At 41.2% G+C, this 5535-nt stretch overlaps 1 long non-coding RNA gene across 1 annotated transcript; it reads right to left on the bottom strand.

Moving 5' to 3' along the window:
- Positions 1 to 294: 294 nt before the first annotated feature.
- Positions 295 to 3186, bottom strand: LOC138925931 (uncharacterized). Its single transcript, XR_011442170.1, has 3 exons — positions 2677 to 3186; positions 2060 to 2151; positions 295 to 1996 (listed from the first exon to the last, which is right to left on the bottom strand). It is a non-coding gene; the product is annotated as an uncharacterized lncRNA (long non-coding RNA).
- Positions 3187 to 5535: the final 2349 nt, after the last annotated feature.

Here is a 5535-nt window from a genome sequence, read left to right as displayed (position 1 = left end):
ATAATTTCTCAATTAATTTTTAGGGGCTGCCACGGTAGAGGCCTGAATTGTGCCGAAATCGGCCAATTTATTGATAGTAAATGGGAAAATTATGCATAAAGGCCTTCGAAACAGGCGGTCTAAGTGCGGGCCAACCGGCAACCAAACACCCGGAGAGATGGGCGAGTGCCGAGGTAATGTGAACCACATGTGGAGCGTCGTCGTCACGAATGCCCAGAGCAGCAGCTCATTTTTAGCCGGAAATTAACTAGAAATGTAGCCGAAAAGCAGCCGCCACTGCCAGAAAGACTTTTGTGGTAAATCGAAAAATAGTGGCCCGCAGCCGTCATTTGGAAGCCACAGATGCCGGCAGCCAGTCGGCCGTTACTGCAAAGTGAAATTTAATTAAATTTCCGTTTAACCCACTTCTTGTGATGATATCCTTGCAGCAGTGGTTTAACCAATATTCGAATGGAGAATCAGCATTTGTTTACGCTTTTGTAGCTCACATTGTATCCTCATTGCTACCAGGAACCGTAAAAAATTATTGTTTTACTTTACAATTTACTAACTAATGCTTATTTCCGGAGCGAAAAAAAAAAATCTCGGAGCGAAATAATCAATATTTTTGATTTTTATTTTTTGCTCAAAATGATCACTCAATTCATGATTGCGGGCTATTTACTAAAAATTTTCTAGATATGTGATAACATATCTTCCACGTATAATAAGTACCATTATTTTTTTTTATTATTACACCTCCCTCCATTATTACCATCAAAAATTGGCAAAACTGAATATAGAAGCTTCATAATACATACATATTTTCATTAAGGAAAAATAATTTGTTATGGACAATTTTTTAGTTCTTATGGAAAAGTCCTTATGGAAAAATGAAAAATTGGAAAAAATACTCTTATGGAAAAATTTTATTGAATTTTAGTATCGTTGCTTTTTTGCTTTGAATATAATTTTTTTTTAAATGTCATGGCCATCTATCAAAATTGTAATTGTAATTGTAATTTAATCTTAATTTTAATCTCTTATTTCAAAGAGATTTTTTTAAAACATGGAAATTGTTCAAATGTCAAATCCTTAAAACGAATCTTTGTTAAAGTTGCTTTTGTAATTAAAAAAATATTTAAATTAAAAAATTTAATAAAGTAACAAAAAAAAAAACAAGAAAGTAAAGATAACTTCGGGTGGAGCCGAAGTTGATAAACCCTTGCAGCTAAAACCGGATATATGTATATATGCAAACATCGGATATAATTGGGCGATCCTCATTAGAATATCATAATATAACCAATTTGTTACAATAAAAAATCTGAAAAAAAAGTCACAAGCTCTTATCTATCTACTATTACTACTGCTATTTCCGATCGGCCGGTCGTTATGAAATTTGGTAGGTCGGATCAACTGAAAAAAATCAACTCACCTTCTGAGTTATCCGGATCAACTCACCTCCGGATCCCGAGTCCTCCCGATTATATTTTTGCCAAAAAAAATACGACATACCAAATTTCATAAGGATCGGACGACTATATCCTATAGCTGCCATATAACTGAACACACGGAAACGACCCAACATTCCTGTTTTTGAAAATAATTTTGAACACATTCTATTTTTGGCCTACCTATGTACCTACTACCTAACTTCATAACAATCGGCCAACCGATATATCCGATATTTGCGATTTATATCCTATATTAACTTCTTTTTGTTCATACCAAAATTAGCTAAACGGACAAAAACCACTGAGTATTCCCCAGAATAATGCAATTTTAATGCCGTCAAATAGCCATCAAATACTTTTTTTTAGTAGCTGAAGCCAAAATGCACTTTCAGATAGTTGATTCGGATCGTTTTGGATTTTTTGTGGACAGGAAGTCCCGAGAGCGTGACAATCGTAATGAAAACTGATGCCAAAACAAACACACACCCACGCAGGATGTATGATAAAGGATGTGGGAGGAGTTGGGCTCCACGAGCAAAGGGGCGGGAGAACATCAAGAGCTGAAATGAAATAGTGTCGAGTTTTTGCAGGCCTTGTGTTTTATGCAAATTCTTTTCGCTTACCTCAGCTCAACCGACTTTGCTGTTTGGACAGGTGGTCGGGAGTGACCGACGAGGGCGAGCCAGCTGGGGGAGGGGCCAGCGGGAACACACAGCTTTGAAGTGTAGAATAAATAGAATGAATGAGCCGCCGAGTGTTATGAGTGCATAATGTAGTAAGCGGGGAAGCCGGCGATGCGGCAAAATAAAAAGGATGATGGAAACACAACATATTTTAAATGGTATTTAAAGGCAGGAGTCTGCACGCTACTCTACCACATGCCAGTCCTCCTGAGTCTTTAAAGTGGGAAATTTTCTTTTCTGAAAAAGGGTCCCTAAAGCACGTGTAGGACTTTGAAAAAGAACGAAAGATCCAAAGTGATGGATACTGGGTCTGGGTGGGTCTAGGGAGGCTCTAAAAAGTTTTGAAAACAATTGAAAATCTCGTCAAAAAGAGAACAGAAAACAGAACCAATTGTCACCATCGTCTGGGCAATATGCCAGGCGATGTTGGCCATAAATCTACGTCAATCGAATCCCGCCAGCCATGCATCAATCTGGCCGAAAGTCAATCAACAATTGTAGACTTTCCAGAGCTGGGATACAAGTTTACCGCTTAAGCCAAAGAGATGGGGACTCACCGGAGTACTCATTAAGGCGAAAGTTGTTTCAATTTTCGGTTCCATTTCCGTCCCGGCTCTGGCTATCGCATAAATCATATTTTTTGACTGACTGCTGTCGGCAGCCTTGTGTCGATTACATGCCACAAATCAAAAACGCACATATAACGAAATTTTTGGTAATCCGAAAATACTACACTCGTGGCGAGACCGGAGCATCCGCGGGGAAAACACTGATGTGGGCCATAAATAAAATTTCGCCAGACAATCGGCCATGCAAAACCAATTCGAAATCGGGGAATGGGGGATCGGGTCAATTGGTCAAATGGCAGGAAGTGATTGATTTATGCCAAACAGCAAGGGCGCCGCCTGTTGATCGGTGACTGGGTTGCAACTCTTTTGGCCACAATTCGGTTTATGTATATATGTTTTTATTCCAGCCCCATAGCCAAATGTTTTATTGATGATGTGTAACGCTGGCGGCAATTGTCGGGTCTTGTGTAGCGTTTTGTTAGATGTTTTGTCGGTGGCTTTTGCCGGCCCATTGGATCAGTAATTGATACGCTTCGCCGACGATTTTAGTCACGTTCCCTAACTAACTTTGCCGAACAATTAGTTTCGGCTCTCGCCCCCCGCCCCGCAAAGATCTCGCAGGAAAACTTTTCGCAAGTTTTTCCAGTTTTTTGCAGCTGCTGTCGGGCTGAAGGCTGTTGCTTATCAGAGTCCGCTGGGGCTTCAGTTGCCTGACAATCAACTTTTCCAAACGACATCCCAGTTTTCCTATCGCCTGGCAGGGGTGTAAAGCACGGGGTCCACGCACATGTCGCCCGAAGCACTCGAAAATGGAGTTTAAACCCTCAAAGGGACAATGGGGAAGAGCGGATAAGTGTAGCAGGACGATGGTTGTCAAATAGTAAGACTGCCGGGGGAAAAGAGGCTAATCCAAAATGGAGTTGGGGGCGTCCGACTTTAAGGCTAGAAGGTTCTTTAATTTTTATAATTGAAAAAATTAATATTTCATTAGAAAAACATCTGAGAATAAGCTTTGTTTTTCTTCAGGCAACAACAAACCAAGTTGTTTAGGATCCTTTTAGCCGAAAACTACCTTTTCATACCCGTATCAGCCCAGTGTATCACCCATTTAGCAAATCCCCTGTGCCAGACAAGTAGCAGTGGAAACAACAAAACGAAAGCAACAGTTCGCTAGTTGCAGCATTTTTATTCTCAGTAAAAGTACCAATTTCCCCCCGGTGGTTGTCCTTTGGCAGAGCTTAGTCTAAGAGTATATAAATATTCTATGTACATGTCCGGGGCAATCCGCTTAACTGTAACTGGGACTCGTGGCACAAATTGCATTTGGCGACCCTCCATAGGGTCTCTGTTTTTTTTATTGCCGCACCCCTTCTGTGCAGTTCCCACGGGCTGAGGCCAAGGGCCCCTACCTACTTCATTGAATCCGCGGGAAAAGAGCTCGCATTTATTTGCCATTTTTCAAATGGAACTGGTGCCGAGTTTATTGAAAACTACACTCAGTTTAATTGAATGCCCCGGCGAGGACTTTAAGTTGGCGGGGGACTGCCTTTGTCCCCGGAGTTCCAAAGTCAAATTGGGAGTGTGCGTGTGGCCAAAGTTTCTGCGCCCCAGTGCAAAAGTTAAAAAGCGTGTTTCCTTTTTCACACCAGGCCAGGCTTAAATTATTATCCTAGTCGAGAGGCGGCAGAACGCCCGTATAATAAAAACAAAAAGTGGGGCCTGAAAATGGCCCCGAAAGTGGTTTATGGGAAACTTTTCAGTTATGAAAATTTGCATTACGGCCGCCGCTTGGAAAGTAAAATATTGATTTTGATTTTCGCCCAAATTGATTTCTTGCCCCGGCTTTCTCTCTCAATTACTTAATTGCACGGCGTCTGACCCCCGACGATCGAATGGACGAGGACACTTTCAAGCAGATTAAACAATTTCTTTCTGCACTTAATTAAGGATGCACAGAGCACAGGAGCAGCCGTGGACTCGACCAAGTGACTGTTGAATGGCTAAGTTGTCTCCTTACCTCGCCTTAAGGGGCGCCGGAGCTCCCCCCAGCCATTCATCCCTATAATCCTGAAACTGAAAGGATACCCACCGGCTGCACCTCCTACGATTCGATTAGTGACAGTTGAGCTGCACAAAACCCGTTCAAGCTGTCCGAATGCGTTTCCCTGAAGATGAGTTTTTTACGCTTATTGTTCGGTTTCCAGCCAGGATCTAGCTTTTGTTATACATATATGCCAGCAAGTCATGCGTTAATTTTTTTATTCGAGCAAGGATGATGCGTACACTTGGGCAAACTAATCACAGACAAAGTGCAGCTTCAAGTGGGACTTGGACAATAAACATTTAAATCGTGCAACATTTAAATAAATTAACAAGCTGATTTCATTTCACCTCCGAATTTCTCGTATCGTATCGTTCTAAGATTTTTTGGTTTGTTGGTGTAGATTTGCCATTGGAACAGTTTTGCATTAAAACATTTTCCAAAAAAATTTACGAACGGGACGAGAGTGGCCGAGGAAAAATTTGGCCCAAACTTGATCGGCGATGATACCTTACGAGTTCCAGTCCAAATCGGATTGCTCCTGCTTTTAAAGTCTTCGAGATCCACGACTTCAAAATATTACCCCGTTTCCCTCTATTTCTATAGGTTATATGTATGTATATAAAAACAAATTTCATCCAAATCGGCCGATTTTTAGAAGAGATCGGCCGACAATATCCTATAGCTGCCATATAACTGAACGATCGGTATGAAATATAGACTATAGCTATAGACTATATCCTATAGCTGCCATATAACTGAACGATTGTGGTATGAAATTCTATGTGGAGGCATGGAGGGCGTGG

Source organism: Drosophila bipectinata, chromosome 2L, assembly GCF_030179905.1.
Source record: "Drosophila bipectinata strain 14024-0381.07 chromosome 2L, DbipHiC1v2, whole genome shotgun sequence".
Taxonomy (NCBI): Eukaryota; Metazoa; Arthropoda; class Insecta; order Diptera; family Drosophilidae; genus Drosophila; species Drosophila bipectinata.
Note: the sequence above shows the minus strand (reverse complement) of the source record. Positions and strands in the feature narration are given on the sequence as shown.